General features: G+C 26.3%; 1 long non-coding RNA gene and 1 pseudogene across 1 annotated transcript; one reads left to right on the top strand and one right to left on the bottom strand.

The window, feature by feature from the left end:
• The window catches only part of LOC149062623 (uncharacterized), a 512,259-nt pseudogene that overhangs the window by 96,093 nt on the left and 398,395 nt on the right, over positions 1–17,771 (top strand).
• On the bottom strand, positions 8,774–11,483 carry LOC149062641 (uncharacterized). Its single transcript, XR_016189429.1, has 3 exons — positions 11,263–11,483; positions 10,278–10,429; positions 8,774–10,192 (listed from the first exon to the last, which is right to left on the bottom strand). It is a non-coding gene; the product is annotated as an uncharacterized LOC149062641 (long non-coding RNA).

Genomic DNA, 17,771 nt, shown 5'->3' with positions numbered 1-17,771 from the left:
GTAAAAGTAGAACATAGGTATATAATATATATTATATATACCTATATGTTCTATAAATGAACCTATAGGTTCATAGGTATTAGGTACGTTTTTTTAAAAATTTCTGCTAGGTCACGCGTGCGATATCACTACCAACAATTTTAAGCATTTTTAAAAACATCGAATGGAATAATATTTTAAAATATTTAGTGTATAATATTTTCAAAATACGTTCATCGTATTTGAGGAAAAAATATTTGTAAATCACATATTTTCAAAAGATTGAATGAAATACTATTTTAAAATATTTGGTGTATAACGTTTTCAAAATACGTTCATCGTATTTGGGTAAAAATATTTGTAAATCAAACAATTTTAAAACATTCGATGGAATACTGTTTTAAAATATTTGGTGTATAACGTTTTCAAAATACGTTTATCATATTGGGGTAAAAATATTTTTAAATCACATATTTTCAAAAGATTCAATGGAATACTATTTTAAAATATTTGGTGTATAACGTTTTCAAAATACGTTCATCGTATTTGGGTAAAAATATTAGTAAATTAAACATTATCAAAACATTCGATGGAACACTGTTTTAAAATATTTGGTATATAACGTTTTCAAAATACGTTCATCATATTTGGGTAAAAATAATTGTCGATCAAATATTTACAAAACATTGAATGGAACACTGTTTTAAAATATTTGGTGTATAATGTTTTCAAAATACGTTCATCATATTTGGGTGAAAATATTTGTAAATCACATATTTTCAAAAGATTGAATGAAATACTATTTTAAAATATTTGGTGTATAACGTTTTCAAAATACGTTCATCATATTTGGATGAAAATATTTGTGGATCAAATATTTACAAAATATTTGCACAATATTTTGAAACAAATATTGGCAGTAAAACCTTTTTCAAATATTGTGAAAATTTATATATTTTAAAATTGCTGTGTGGGTATAAGTTAATACTTATTTTTATTTATTACTGCTATAACCAAAAGAACCGGTAAGAATCATGTAAAGAAAATGCCAATCTTAATAACTGGTAAAATTTTCAAGTATCTAGGACTCATACTTTTTGAATAATAACAAATATTTAAAATCGTTTCAGGATAAATCGTTATCGTTACGCTATTTCGTAAAAATTTAAAATTCAAACGCAATTAAAATTTTTCCTATAATGACGCTTCGAGTTTTCTCTATAGATACTTGAAGTAAAACTTATGGAAAACTTAGTGATGTATTCTTAATCTTTAGTTATAAACACAAAAAATTTTATGATTTTTCAGCTTCAAAATTACTTGCAAATTTTCACATTTTCGACAGATTTCGTAAAAATTTGAACTATAAACGCTTATAAAAAAAAATTGTGCCTATGTATTCTTATAATTTTTTAATCACTTTAAGAATAACTTATGAGGAACTTTGTATTAAATTTTCAAGTATTTTGATAGGGCCAAAAAAATTTTATCGACATTTCAAAAAAAAATTTTCAGACAAATTGAAAATTTCAGTCGTCTATAAATATCTCAAAAAAAGTCAAAATATTTTGAAAATTTAATCATGTAAAGAAAATACCAATCCTAATAACTGGTAAAATTTTCAAGTATCTACGACTTATACTTTTTGAATAATAACAAATATTTAAAATCGTTTCAGGATAAATCGTTATCGTTACGCTATTTCGTAAAAAATTTAAAATTCAAACGCACTTAAAATCTTTTCTATTATGATACTTCGAGTTTTCTCTATAGCTACTTGAAGGAAAACTTATGGAGAACTTAGTGTTGTATTTTCAATCCTTAGTTATAAACGCAAAAAATTTTATGATTTTTCAACTTCAAAATTACTTGCAAATTTTCGCGTTTTCGACAGATTTCGTTAAATTTTGAACTATAAAAGCTTATTAAAAAAAATTGTGACTTACGATTTTTAATTTTTTTTAGCTACAATAAGAAAACCTCATAAGGAACCTTGTATTAAATTTTCAAGTTTTTTTGGTCGTCCAACATTTTTTTACCGACACTTCAAAAAAAAATTCTCAAAAAAAGTGTCAATTTCAGTGGTCTATAAATAACTCAAAAAAAGTCAAAATTTTTGAAAATTAAACTGTGTTTAGAGAACACTAACATAAACATTTGGTGAAAATTTCAAGTATTTCAAGTGATTATTTTTTGAATTACAACCATATAAAAAAATCGATTTGGTCGAAAACTGATTTTGCGTAAAAATTCCCGTTTTTCTGTCATTTTTTTTTTGTTTTTCTCGATTTTTTTGAAAACTGTTGGAAAATGTTTACTTTTGACCTCTATAATGCACCAAGGATCTTCAATTTTACATCGGAAACCACCCACAAAGTTTGAAATCGAAGCATTATTTTGACTAGTTATGCTCTACAGACACAAAAAAAAAAAAAAAAAAACACACATCATTGTAAAATCAATACATTCATCACTTCGTTCAGAATCTAAAAGTAAAATAAATTTATTTTCCTTCCACGTTTCGAATGTAGACTAAGATAAATAGTATAAATTGTAACCTATTTTATTTATACATAATTATATTTTCTCAAACTTATTTAATGTTAGTTATACTATCACTAATCTTGCTTATTTGCCTTTAAAAAATCTTAATCTAAACAAATTTATCTTACTTTAGATCTAGTTATGTATATTTTAAGTAATTTAAGTATTTTAATGGTATTGTCAAAAAAAAAAAATGTGAACTTAGTTAACTACTTTGTGACCAAGGAGAGGTTTAAATAAAAAAAACTGATAGTTTTAGTAAACTATTAATATGAATAAGCTGCCTTGTCACATATTCAGTTCTAAATTTCTTTACATGGTAATCTAATAGATGAATGGATCTAAATAATTAAATAGAGTTAGGTAGTAGAGAATAGCTACTAGTTAGTACTTAATTTTAATGATCAAATCAGTATAATCAACATTATTACAAATCATAAAGAAATAACTTGAAGTTAAGTAATTTAATTTATAGTTTAATAATTTGTAAAATATTTTGCAACAAAACACAATATTATATAGGATACATCATAAATTAAAAACCGTAAAGAACTTAACAAGTTTGATGTTCATATCATGACTACTTGGGCTTAAACTATCAATCACAATTTTATTTTATTTTAATAGAAACAAATTTTAAATTACTTTTACAATCTTATATTTAAAGAAAAAATTGTACAAAATAAAAGTACATTGATTTTAAATAATAATGAACAAATACATTTTTATATTAAATACCCCAAAAACAGTTGACACAAATTCAATGAATTAAAACAAGTTGATTTTAATTATAATTCATCATGTTCAGAATCTGTTACACGTGCTGAAAGCATCTCATTGTCCTGTACACAAACAGCTGGCACAACAAAGTCCATTTTGCGTAAAAATTCCCGTTTTTCTGTCATTTTTTTTTTGTTTTTCTCGATTTTTTTGAAAACTGTTGGAAAATGTTTACTTTTGACCTCTATAATGCACCAAGGATCTTCAATTTTACATCGGAAACCACCCCCAAAGTTTGAAATCGAAGCATTATTTCGACTAGTTATGCTGTACACAGACACAAAAAAAAAAAACAGTTGGAAAATAAAAGAAATGCATAGTCACATTTTTTTTTTACAAGCATTTAAATTTTAATTTTGACAACATACGTAAAAATCACGAAAATTCGCAAATTATTTTAAGCAAGAAATTCATAAAAAAATTTCTTTTTAAATCTAAGATTTGAAAATGTTTAACAATCTATAATATATCCTAGACAGATAAACCGTCTCCGTTCAGAATCGTTTTTCGTATACAATGATACACATCATTGCATTAAAATTTAACCTACCCTAGTCAGAGGTCCACCCCACCCACAGCAGAGCGATACCCACTTACCCGCTTTTTTTTTTAACGTTAATTAGTATCAATAATTAATAACTAATTACAAATGCGTATATTAAATTATAATTTACAAAAAACAATAACATATATATATATATATACCTATTACCTATATACATATTTTATGTTAGTAGGTTAAAATTGAATCCATGAAATAAAATATAACGTTTTCTGTGACATTTTGACAATAATTCATAAGGTATAGGAACTTCAAATGATACTTATGATTGTTGTGTGCGGTTTAGTGTGTATAAAAAATGAATTGCGGAAAAAAATCCCTGACCCTAGGAAAAAAATCCCCTGCAGACTACAATATTACTCACAGCCTCATGAAAATTGTTGAACAAATACTTTTTAAACGTTAATTATTATCTATAATTAAACGAATCATTGAACATAGGCACCTACTCACAAGGTTGGGCAAGATACTCAAAAAGGAGTATTGAGATACTAGATATAAGATACTTTGCTTTGGAGTATCGTGATACAATAGATACTTTGCTTTGGAGTATCGCAATACTAGATACTCGATACTTGGCTTTGAAATATCGCGATACTAGATACTCGATACTCAATACTCGATACATTTTAATAAAACTAGTCACTGGATTTTTAAAAAATATAGGGATGGGCACTTCATTAAGTAATTAGAATGACAAATAAAATAATAAAAACTGACACTTATTCAGAAATAATTATAAATTAGTAATAAAACAAAATAAAACAAATTAACCGTGTTCATTAGCTACTTTATCATGAAAGGTACCTACACTATAACGTTGTAACTATTAGGTACACCATTATACAAAATTATGGATAGGTACCTAATAAGGAACAGACGTAAAGTCCAATTCAATGTGCGTGTGTCACAGTGTATATATAATATATATATATATATATATTATATACAATATACACCACACGACACACACATGTATAACTATATTTTATGATTTATCGGTACTGGGCTGAAAAATTATTTCTTACAACCTACAATATTAAATAAAAATATTAATTTCTGGATCATTAATTATTATTATTATAATTATTTCTTATTTCTTCTTATTTTGATAATAAAATCAGAATTGTATTGTATCTCAGGGTTTGCGCTAATGTGCAGTACAACACAAATTGTGCAGTTCTAAAATAAAATGTGCAGTTCTAAAACGCTAATTGTGCAGTACTTACTGCTACCTACCTACCTATTTTAGCATTGTAAAACAATAACTAATATACTATAGATAATAGTATAATATAGACCAAAACGATTTGTATTAATGTTATAATAATTCATAATAATCAAATTATATTATCGAGACATTAGGATATAACCATGAACTAATGTGGATTGACGGATTGTAATAATATGTTAAATGCATAGGGTAGACCTTTTAAATTCCAGCTATTTTTATATTATTTCTACTCGATTTTCCAAGTAAGATATCCAATTCATTATATTATAAATATATCATTATTAAACTATTATTACAAATTATTATTCGAAAATAGCTCCATGTGGAGCTTCAATGATTATTTTCTTTTAGCCAACGAATTATTAATATTATAATATTATTTAGTTATAATATTATGTTGTTTTTCTTGGACTGTCATGTGTTGAATATTTATACAAAAATTTCCGCACATGGGTATCACTGAATTGTATACCCATGCTGCAGTCAACGTATTAAGACAGCGCATGGAGTATTTTTATTATTTAATATCATTATTAATATCCTGCGGTCTAATTGTACGACAATCAATCACCGACCATCAAGCGTTTGGTCATAGACATAAGATATATCACATAATATCATATTTTTTTCCTTTTTAATGTTTTGTATCTTTGTCACAAAGCGTAATAATTTGAATCTTATGGTGAAATTTTATTTGTATATTTCTATATATTTTTACAAAAATCGAAATATATTGCATATTAAAATGAAAATTTTTTATTTAAGTACTCAGCTTAATTAAGTAATTAATTATTGTAAGTTGTTTAATTTGTAAATTTTATGTAAATAAAAAAAATGTTCTTGCATATTTGTTACATATTTTTTTTTTTTAATGCATATTATAATAATAAATATTTATCTATGATTATCAAAAGATTAAAACTACGGCCATAAAATAATGTATACATTATGACGTATAATATAATATTATTATTATTATTTTTTATGTTCACGCGAAGCGATCATCAAATTTTTTTACTTCTGTAATACAAACAGTAAATTGTGCAGTTCTAATATTTCTTTAGCGCAAGCTCTATTGTATCTTGTATCGCATCATAAATTATTTTAAGAAATACTAGATACATTGTACTAAAAAGGTATCACGATACAAGATATTCGATACTTCATATAATTGTATTAAGATACAGGATACAAGATACAATTGTATCTAAGATACGTATCTACGATACTTGTATCGAAGATACTGCCCAACCTTGCCTACTCACAGTAAAAACAGAATATAAAATTATTTCGAATAATATACGTCGAATTACGTTAATTATACAAAATATAGGTAATAATAATAATAATAATAATAATAATAATAATATAATAATTATCAGATAATAGTTAGAAATATTTAATTAGTTTGATTAGTTAAAAATGTTGCATGGAAAAATTAAGAAATGAATAGGTACTCACTACTCACAGTTCATTATTGCATTGTTTTCTAATAATCTAATATTATGGCTTATCGAATTATAATATTGTGATATAAAATACTATTGTTAATTTCCACTCCGGCAATATACGTAGGTCGTAGGTATACGTATTTGTAATTAAATATTAATAATGTGGTAATTATTATTAATATAATATATTATATTAATTAAGATTTAAAAAATATTTGTTCAACCATTTTCATGAGGTTTTGACTGTTTTGAGTAATATTGTACTGGGGATTTTTTTTCCTAGGGTCGGGGATTATTTTTTTTCGATTACCACATAAAATGTGCATTTAAATATAGTAACCCACGCAGCATTTAGGTGATGATTATATTTTAAAAAATATTCACTCATCATAAACACGAAAATATTATGACAAATTTATTTTAAAAATATTTTCTAAACGCTTCAATGGAAATATTTTAAATAGTTTATCTTAGAAATATTTTCTGATAGTTTCCTCTGAAATATTTTTAGTAATTTATTTTAGAAAGATTTTCTTATAGTTCACAACTAAAATATTTAAGTAAATTATTTTAGAAATATTTTTTCATCATTCTGATGTTATTTTTATTTTTTTTTAATAATTGCAGCATTGCCGTTTTTTTACGTTCCCGTTTCTTAAGTGCGCCATTATAGCCCTCCTATAATATAATGTGTCCCTAGAAATTATTATCCACCCCACACTTGAAAATTCCTGCAAGTATGCCAATGATATCATATTATTATATATAATTTATTTTCAATTTTTTTGGGGTGGAAGGGTTTCTAATTCCGAATGATATAATTTGTGAATAATATGCAATATGCATTATACATTTATACTGATATAGTTATAGAGTGTTCGACTTATTGATGATGGTTACAGCAGGGGGGCAGAGTATTTCAACTATAAAGCCGTTCACACCTAACGTTTTCGACGCAGCGTTCAAAACGCTGAATTTATATTTTACACACCGTAGCTAGCGTACGTTCGCAGTTTTCAAACGCGCAGGAAAAATGTTTTCACCACGCACGCCTTGGAAAGTTGGAACTTGCCAATCGTTCATTACTCAGGTTTCGTTCTGTACCATCCCAGATACCAAAATTATGTTATAATAAATAATAATATTCTAGCAATGTTACTTAGAAAATCAAAATATTCTTAAAAGATGAACATAAAGTTTCTTGAATCTTTTTAAATATTCTTTAAATATTCTCAGAAAGTTTTTTGTCAACAATTTTCACATTCTGAGAATATTATACAATAATATTATAATAATATTTTGCAATTATATTATAATAATCTTAGTGTTATAACATTATGATAATGTTATGGAAAAAATAATCTTACAATATTATATATTAAATATTCTGTAAACAAGACCTTTGTTATATTTCAGTAATATTGTTTGAATACTTATCACTTATTTACTACTGGATTTTAAGTGAATTCTTTAAGCTTTATTAATTATTATATTTAATTTATTTTTACATATTCTATTCAATTCTCATTTCATATAACACTGACAAAATGCCTACAACGTCTCTAAAGTACTACTTGTACACATTGATATTCATTCAATTAGTAATTAAGGTAAGTAACAACGATTCCATATCAATTAAAAATAACTAACTTGTTTATTTTATTTTGTATGTGTTTGAAAATTGTACATCAAAATCATTTACATATCAATGAGTCATGAAGTGAACTTAACACAAGCGGATAAATGGAATCAAAATGTATATAAACACTGCATTTTTTATGACATAACAAATTAAATTGAAGACTACAATTACTATGAATACATTGTATAATGGCTGTAAAAGTTTTAATGATATTTTAATAAAGTACAATACTTGTTTGATTTATATATTTATTTAATTCTTAATTTATATAATCCTTTGAACGGAAATACCCAATATGTACAAGGCATAGAAAATATAATATTATAGCTGGCGCGGTTAACCTTTTTTACTAAACATAATTTTATCCTCATATTTATATTGTTACTATTAATAAATTATGAAGCATACTAACAGAATATTTTATTTGACAATGTTTAGATTATCGCTTACGTGTCCATCATAATCCTCAATTATGTGACCAGGAAAATAAGAGATTAAGATTAAAAATTAGAACAATGCAAAAGTTAATAAATAAAAATAAAGCTAGAATACAGTTGTTAAAAAAAAAGAATCTTAACAAATTAAAAATGAATAAGAATTTATTTCAAACTACATTGCACAATAATTTTATTTTAAAAAACCAATTAAAACTAGCTAATATAAACAAATATGGTCGCAGATATAAGGAAAATCAAAAATCATTTGCACTTGCATTATATTATAATTCCCCTAAGGCATACAATTTCATGCGCAGGTATTTATGTCTTCCAACAGTGAGATCACTTAGAAATTGGCTACAATCGATAAATGTTTCTTGTGGGGTAAACTCAAATATTCTTGATGTTTTAAAAATAAAGTTTAAGGATGTTCCACCAAGTGAAAAGCTGATATCAATTATAATGGATGAGATGTCACTAAAAAAATTGATTTCTTATAACTCTCAAAATGATCAATTCAGTGGTTATGAAGACTTTGGTATAGATCATGAGTTTGTTGATACGAAAATGAATCGCATCTGTGACCAAGCATTAGTTGTTATGATTAAAGGTATAGTTAAACCTTGGAAACAAATAGTAGGATATTTTTTTTCTAAAGGACCAGTATCTGGCTTTAGACTTAAAAACATTATTACTGATGTTATCAATAAAGTTAGAGATGCTGGTTTTATTCCAAAAGTTATTATATGTGACCAAGGTACCAATAATATTGGTATGAGAAATTTATTTGGAGCCACACAAACTCAACCATTCATCAACTTAAATAATGAAAATATTTATTTCTTTCATGATAGTCCTCATTTAATTAAATCAGTAAGAAATAATTTTAAAAAATACAATTTCAGTTATGACAATGATATTTGTAGTTGGTCAGATTTAGCAGATTTTTATAATTTGGACAAAAACAAAAAGCCAAGGTTAGCTCCTCGATTAAATAAAATTCACATGGCAACCCAAACATTAAGCCATTCTGTTAGTTCTGGTATGATGACTTTAATTTCAATGAATGAAATGAAAAGTTCAGTTATACATACAGCAAGATTTATAGAATTCTTTGATAATTTATTTGATGTTTTTAATAGTATAACACACAGTGAAGCAAAAACATTAAGAAAGCCACTAACTAAAACTTCTGATCATTGGAATTTTTTGAATGAAGCAGAACAGGTATTAAGAAAACTTAAAGTTCACAATAGAACTGGTAAATTACCACCGTGTATAGTAGGTTGGAAAGAAAATATTATTGTTTTGAAATTGTTATTTACAGAATTAAATGAAAAATATAAAATAGATTTTTTACTAACAAGAAGACTAACACACGACTGTGTAGAAAATGTGTTCTCAGTAGTAAGGTCAAAAGGAGGTAATAATGTCACACCTGACGCTACAAAATTTCATTCAGCAATCCGTATGTGTATGTGCAATACTTTATTGGAACCGTCACAAAGTGGAAATTGTGAATCTGAATGTGATGCAGTTCAGTTCTTGACGAAATTCAGTGAGCTAAAAAAAATTAAAATACAGTTAAAAATAATAGGTGATCCAAATGATGATGAATATTCTGATAAAAAAGATTGTCTTAATTTACATTTATCTTCAATGAATATTGAAAATATACTAATGGAAAATCATGAGGCTTGTGCGATAGGCTATGTAGCTGGATGGGTGTGTAGCAAACTGATTCATCAAGAATGTGTAGATAAGCTAGCTGCCAAAAGTCAGGATAATCCTCAAGTCAACCTGGAAAATACACACATAGAAATGAAATCGTATCAAAATGCCAATTTATTATATCCATTTAAAGACACACTGGAATTTGCAAAAAAAGTTACATGTTTATTTAATTTAAATATAGAGTCACTTTTGTTAAGAAATAAAACCGGTGTTCGAACAGAAATTATAAAAATTGTTGATCTTGCTTGTAAACCATTGAATATATGTGATGCATGTAAAACCGAATTCTTAAAATAATTTTTAAATGTATTAATAAATAGTTTCATAAAAAATAGCAATAACAACATTGATGTCTTCAAAATTGCATTCAAAAAATTAAAAATTAAAAAAAATTGTCCATTTGTAAATCAATATGACAATATGTATATTTATGTATATTAATCAAAATGTATAATTTATATTCTTTAATTTTACCTATATTGTATTATATTATACACCTAATTATTCATTTAACATATTATATCATAATTGTGAAAATATTTTTAACAAATATTTTATAATGTTCTTATACCTAAGTTTTATTTCTTTAATTATTTTGTATTTGTACATTGTACATAATATTATGACTTGTAATGATGGTAAGTATAGTAAGTACCTACATTTTTTTTTATTGTTTTAATAATATTTTGTATTAATCTTTATGTCAAACTTTTGTGCAGATATTTTTTAGTGAGTATAATCAATATTTTGTGACACCTAATTATATAATTATTTTCCCACAACTATTGATATCGTTAAATGTTTAAAACTTAAGGCCTATATGGCTGTATAACCACGTAGAACTCTATTAAGTTATTGTAAAAACAATAAACAATCAAGTATTACTCTATGAAACAAACCTTGTTTTAGTAATCCAGTGTCCATAATCCATAAAGTCATACAGTCCGATACAGGTATGTATTGAACGTACTTAATAAACTATGTGTATATTTATATATTTTAACACTAATAACACTATACGATTAAGTACCTATAGGCAAATGGACTTAATTTAAAAATTAGAAAAAAACTTAAGTAGTTGAATTTATGGTGAACTAAAGTAAAACAAATTGAAACTAAATTCACTATCTATTGTATTTGTTATCAGTGTCTAGAAAAGAAAAATTAAGGGGCTTATATAGGCAACCTCCTATAATATGGAGCGCTACAGTGTAATCTTACAGTGAAAATCTACGAGCTTCCCGTATTCTAATCTATAGTATTTGATAATATGTAGACGCATAATATGTTTAATATAGGTTATACAGAGTGATTTTTTTATCGAAGAACACTCATACTCATACACTCATACTTTTTAAATAATGAGTATTCTTCGATAAAAAAATCACCCTGTATATATAAAGGGGTACAATCCACGAGTGATAAGTTTTCGAGCGTTCCGCCGAGTCCGTTACCTACCTAATTAATAGTAATTGTTTTTCATAATTCATATAAATATTTTGTTCAATGGATAAAACCGTGTCCACGAGAAACCTACATAAATCGAGGTCTGCAAATATGTTAGAATTATTAGTTAAATCTAAGAAATTTTATTATATTTTAATTTATAGCCATCCTGCCAGGCGCGTTGCCCGTGAAGCTAGATTGTGATTGTGGCTCGCCAGTAAACAGTAGGTACATATAGTATAAGGAATATTCCTTATACTATGAGTAGGTACAAATGAATTATGGAATTTAAAAACATAAAAATAATTAAAATTATATATATTATTATAAATAATACCATATACATTATATATATACTGCCCTGCTACCAAGAATTGCAGTAACTCCAAAAAGTGAAATGTTGGGAAATCGTGTTTAAAGGTTTTTTTAATTTTTGACCCAGAAGTTATTATTTTTTTATTATTTTTTCTATAAATCATTTTTAATAGATGTTCAAGTTATTTGTTGATATATTTTTTTTGTACTTTATTCATTTTTTGTATGTTTTTTACCACTTTTAAACATATTATAGGAGTTACTGCATTTTTACTTAGGAAATAACCCACATTAAATTTACAAAATGCAGTAAATCCATTCCTATGATTCTTAATTATTATATTATGTGCACTCTGCAGCAGCCTTCTACTGAAACATTAAGTTAAACTAAAATATAAAGTTGATTAAGTTAATAATCTTTTCCCAATAAAAAAAAGCCTATTAATTATATTTATAAAATTAATTAATTACCCAAGTACAAGAAATATAAAGACTAAAACACCATAATTATACCTAACAAAAGTATATTATTGATTGATTTGTAAATTTATTAGATAAAAACACTAATTAGTAATAAAACATTTTAAAACATAATTTCTTTATTTTCTGATTTATGTTAATAATAATAATATTAACATTAATAACAACAAAAGTAGTGATTAGATACTGACTTGTATCAAGGGATAAAGGTAGATTAACAAAATATTGTTATATCATAGGTTAGTGGATATAATAAAAAAGTTAATAACAATAAAAATATTAAATAGTGACTAGATACTGACTTGTATCAAGGGATAAAGGTAGATTAACAAAATATTGTTATAACATAGGTTAGTGGATATAATAAAAAAGTTAATAACAATAAAAATATTAAATAGTGACTAGATACTGACTTGTATCAAGGGATAAAGGTAGATTAACAAAATATTGTTATAACATAGGTTAGTGGATATAATAAAAAAGTTAATAACAATAAAAATACTAAATAGTGACTAGATACTGACTTGTATCAATATAGAAAGATAGGTAGATTAATATAAAATATTGTTACAACATAGATAGATTAATAAAATATTGTTTTAACAGGATAGTGACTAGATACTGACTTGTATCGAGATCCATAAGTTAGTTAATAATAATATTATAATCACATATTTTTACAATTATTAAAAACTGATCAATTGCTATTTGTTGATGGTAAGTTTTTCCAAAATGGTTTTCGATTTTCTGGCAAAACCTGTTTTAATTGATCAAGGATATCTGTTTTCTTAGTGATTGGAATACCACATGGTTCATTTTTGTGTCCTGGCATGGCAGTCTTTTTTAAATGTCTTTTATTAAGAAAATCTAATGTTTGGTAATCATTTTTTTTTAGGTCTGTTTTATAGAGTAAATTAAAATTACTTCTTTCAGCTCTAATCGCTACGATGTCTCTTAGTAAAACTCTATTGGCGCTCTTTGATGTTTTTAATTGAGATTTGTTATCATTCCATAAATAAAAGTCCTCAATTTGCATTTGTTTCACAATGATTTTGTCTTTTTTGGCATATTGAATTGCATCTGAAAAGTCATTAAAGTCGTATATTTTTTTTCGTTTCTTTAATGATGATTCTACTTGATGGTGAAAGTTATCAGCACTCATAAACGTGTGACCGGGTTCAAAAAAGAATAGGTCAATAATATTTGTTGCCGTTTGATTGCTGTTAATAAAAAAAATTAAAAAGCTTAACAATGTTCAATTTTTGTTTTGGCTTGAACAATTGTCAAGCCAAATCACTACATGTGGAATATCTCTTAAGCTTATCAAAAACGCATAGTAAGTACTAATAATGTCTTCTTTGTTTCTGCCACTTATTGCCTCATGCCAAATGCAAGAAAATGTGTCATTTATAGATTTGTCACCCAGTGGAACAAAACTTTCATGGTATGCAGTTAATCTTCGAACAAAAATCACTTTTTTGAATGAGTCTACTCTTGGTAACATTATTACCTTTTGCAAATCTGCTGAATAATATGCGGTTGTAGCAGTTGTAGAGCATTCAGTTTTTTGTTTTGATGATTTATCGCTGTGTTCTTTATACAATTCTCTTGCGTTTTTATAACGATAACTGTGCTCAATTTTTGTAATACAAATGTCACATTCAGAGTTAATATTTTCTTCATTATGGTCATGCAACTTGAAAGACTCACAAGACTCACACTCTTTGTGACCAAGAATAGCAAATGAAATGTGTTTTTCTTTAATTTTCAATCTGTAGAAATCATATGAAACATGACTATCTGGATTTTTTTCATTGAAATCTCTATGCATTGATGTTATGTTTACATCACTAGGCAGATACCTTACATTGGGAGCATGCTCTCTGCGGTAGTGAGAAATAGTTGGGTTGAAGCTTTCAATGTGTTTACTAACTAAATCATGCAACTCAACATTAATACATTTTTTATTGTGCCATTTGTTAGAAGGAGGAGTCAACTCACCAACAGTTTTACTCAAAACATCAAAAACAACTCTATCATTTGTTTTGCTGAAACCAAGAGTAGTAAGAAAAAATTGTTTACAAACTTTAACATTGATTGAAGACTCATTGACCAGATGATATTCAAAACTACATTGTTTATTTTTACGTTGTCCCTTTCCACGTCTTCTCTTTACTTCTAAGCGTTCACATAAATTGCAAACAGTAGTTCTTCTGTCTGTCCAACCGAGCTTCCAGAACATAGTATTTATTTCAATCCGTCTTTCTTCTGGTATTTTTTTAATACATTTATGCCTACAAGTTTCTTTGCATGGTGGAAGTACTTGGTGTTTACATTTAAGTTTTTCCAGTTTCTTTTCTTTTCTTTGTTTAAGACTTGTACAAAATTTTTTCCTTTTTCTAGGGTTTCCATCTTTTGTAAATAATTCAAATTGCTCACTTTCTTCAGAAGTTGTAGTTACTCCAACTAATATACATAAAAATAAAAATATTATCAATACATAAAAAAATACTGTTTACTTAACAAATTATAGCAAAATAGGTAATTCTTATTTTAATTTTAGTCAATTATTCGATTAAACATTTTGTAAAATGTAAAAACTATAAAATATAAATTATTTACTAAAACTTATTATAAACTTTATTTAGATAGTCATTACCTGTATCTGATGCTAACATTTCTTCTCTTACAACTTCAATATTATCATCATTCGAACAAATTATTTCAATGGGCATATTGTCAAAATTAAAAAGTTCTAGAAATAAATTATATTGGTATAATTAAGAAATATAATAATGTTTAGATAAATTATTACTTTCATCTGTAGTTAATTCATCTTCTTTTACAACTTCAGTATTATCATCATTCGAACAAATTATTTCAATGGGCATATTATCAAAATTCAAAAGTTCTAGAAATAAATTATATTGGTATAATTAAGAAATATAATAATGTTTAGATAAATTATTACTTTCATCTGTAGTTAATTCATCTTCTCTTACAACTTCAGTATTATCATCATTCGAACAAATTATTTCAATGGGCATATTATCAAAATTCAAAAGTTCTAGAAATAAATTATACTGGTATAATTAAGAAATATAATAATGTTTAGATAAATTATTACCTTGGTCTGATGATAATACATCTTCTCTTACAACTTCAATATTATCATCATTTGTGCAAATTATTTCAATGGGCTTATTGTCAAATTTAAAACGTTCTAGATATACCTAAATTGTTACATATAATTAAAAACTTTGATAGATAGAATTAGATAGATCATAAGTAATTAATTTTTACCTTTAACTGATGCTTCAACTACTAGTGCGCTTGTTAAATTATTATTCTCTGGTGTAGTTTTAACATCACTAATATCAAAGTTAATTGACCTTATATCAGTATTTAAAAGTTCTAGAAACAAATTATTTTGTGTTGGTAAAATAGTTTTAATTAAGTAATACAATAAAACAATTACCTAGTTTTTCTAACTGTACACTTTTTTTTGATATTGGTTTTGGTTCATCCCCTGGTTCATCAACTGTTGTAAGAATTTGTATAGCATCATACTTTAATTTTCTTCTAGGCACGACTTTATTTAACATTTTTAAAACGCGTTGTCTAGAAGTCATTTTATTAATTAAAATGTAAACAATAAATCAGTCAATATATTGTTTAAAACCAACTTCATTAAAAGATGTTCAGGAAGTGTGGAACTCGTGTAACGACAACTCGTGTTGTTTTGTTATCAACCGCCTAAACAGTCAGATAGTATCATATTTGTCAGTTGTTACTTGTTAGATTAGGAGTAATCAATCTTATCTAATCAAATACAATATTATTATGAAGTATAACCATGGTTAGAACTTAGAATTATCTAAATTCAAAGATCCTGAAGCCTATGTTATGTCAAAAAGTTATTTTATGGAGTTACGGCAAAGAAGCCATTTAAACACACAATATAACTAAGGCAATATGCAGTAAGAGCATGTAAAACTTCTAGAAATCCGATTCCTAAGAAATTATGCAGTAAATCCATGGACTTGCTGCTTTTGTCCTTAGTATATGGCGTTACTGCACTTTTGCTTAGTATTTTACCTGAATTCCAGAATATCTTTGAAATAATAATCGATTTTCAAGGAGTTTATAGTGATTTTTACTGCATTTTACCTTAGTAAAAAAGACGCGGGATCGTTCAATTAATAAGAATATTATATAACCTCACTTTTCACAATTTTGGAGTTACTGCAATTCTTGGTAGCAGGGCAGTATATATGACATGACAATATTAAAACAATCTAATTCTTATTTGTTTTATTGTTGAACTACGTGGCACAGCCGTGGGCCGTGGCTGTGGCCTAGCTGTGGGCAGATTATACCAAATAGTAAATACAACATCTATTTTTAATATACAGAGGCGATGGAAAACAAGCCTCGTGATGATGATCATTAGCCATTGCGCATGCCCCTAATTTTACAGTCACGTAATATGCATCATGCATATGTGTAGTGTACTGTGTGTGTAATTTTGCGCACAAGACAAGTGTAAACTCATTTATTCGTGCTATCGGTTTTCGTTTACGTAATACTTATTTCGTAGATTTCTTATCGGTTTATCGATATTTTTGGTAATAAACACGGAATGAAATACAATAATATAATAAATAATAATTTATCATATAAAAAACTAAGTAATAATATGACCATACAATTTAATAGGTATATTATGAATCATGATTAAAGTGAAATAAAGAAGAATTTTTTCTCAAATAAAATCATAAATGCGTTAAAAATTATTACCAAAATATTAATATAAATATTATAATATAAAATGTGGGAAATTTATGAAAATGAGTTGGTAATTCTGTTTTGGTCGTTAGTATGACGGAACCACGGATTCTTTGTACTGCACGTCTGCACTGCCGCGGCCTGCGATTCTCGATTTACTTTTTACTTAGTACACGGTACACGCGAGTATGTTTAATTATGTTTATTGCTGCATCGTTATTCGTTATATTACCTATATATTATATTCGTTTAAACTTTAAACACTGGAAAAGTGAAGAGAAAAATTGTTGCCATTGTGGAGAGCCGGATACCAAACGTATTACGTATTGCCATCGTGGATTAATAATTGTGGAGTGATAGCCTACTACGTCCCGGCCGT

This window comes from Diuraphis noxia, unplaced genomic scaffold (genome assembly GCF_037042655.1).
Source record: "Diuraphis noxia isolate RWA-SAM2 unplaced genomic scaffold, SU_Dnox_SAM2 contig0001, whole genome shotgun sequence".
NCBI lineage: Eukaryota > Metazoa > Arthropoda > Insecta > Hemiptera > Aphididae > Diuraphis > Diuraphis noxia.
Note: the sequence above shows the minus strand (reverse complement) of the source record. Positions and strands in the feature narration are given on the sequence as shown.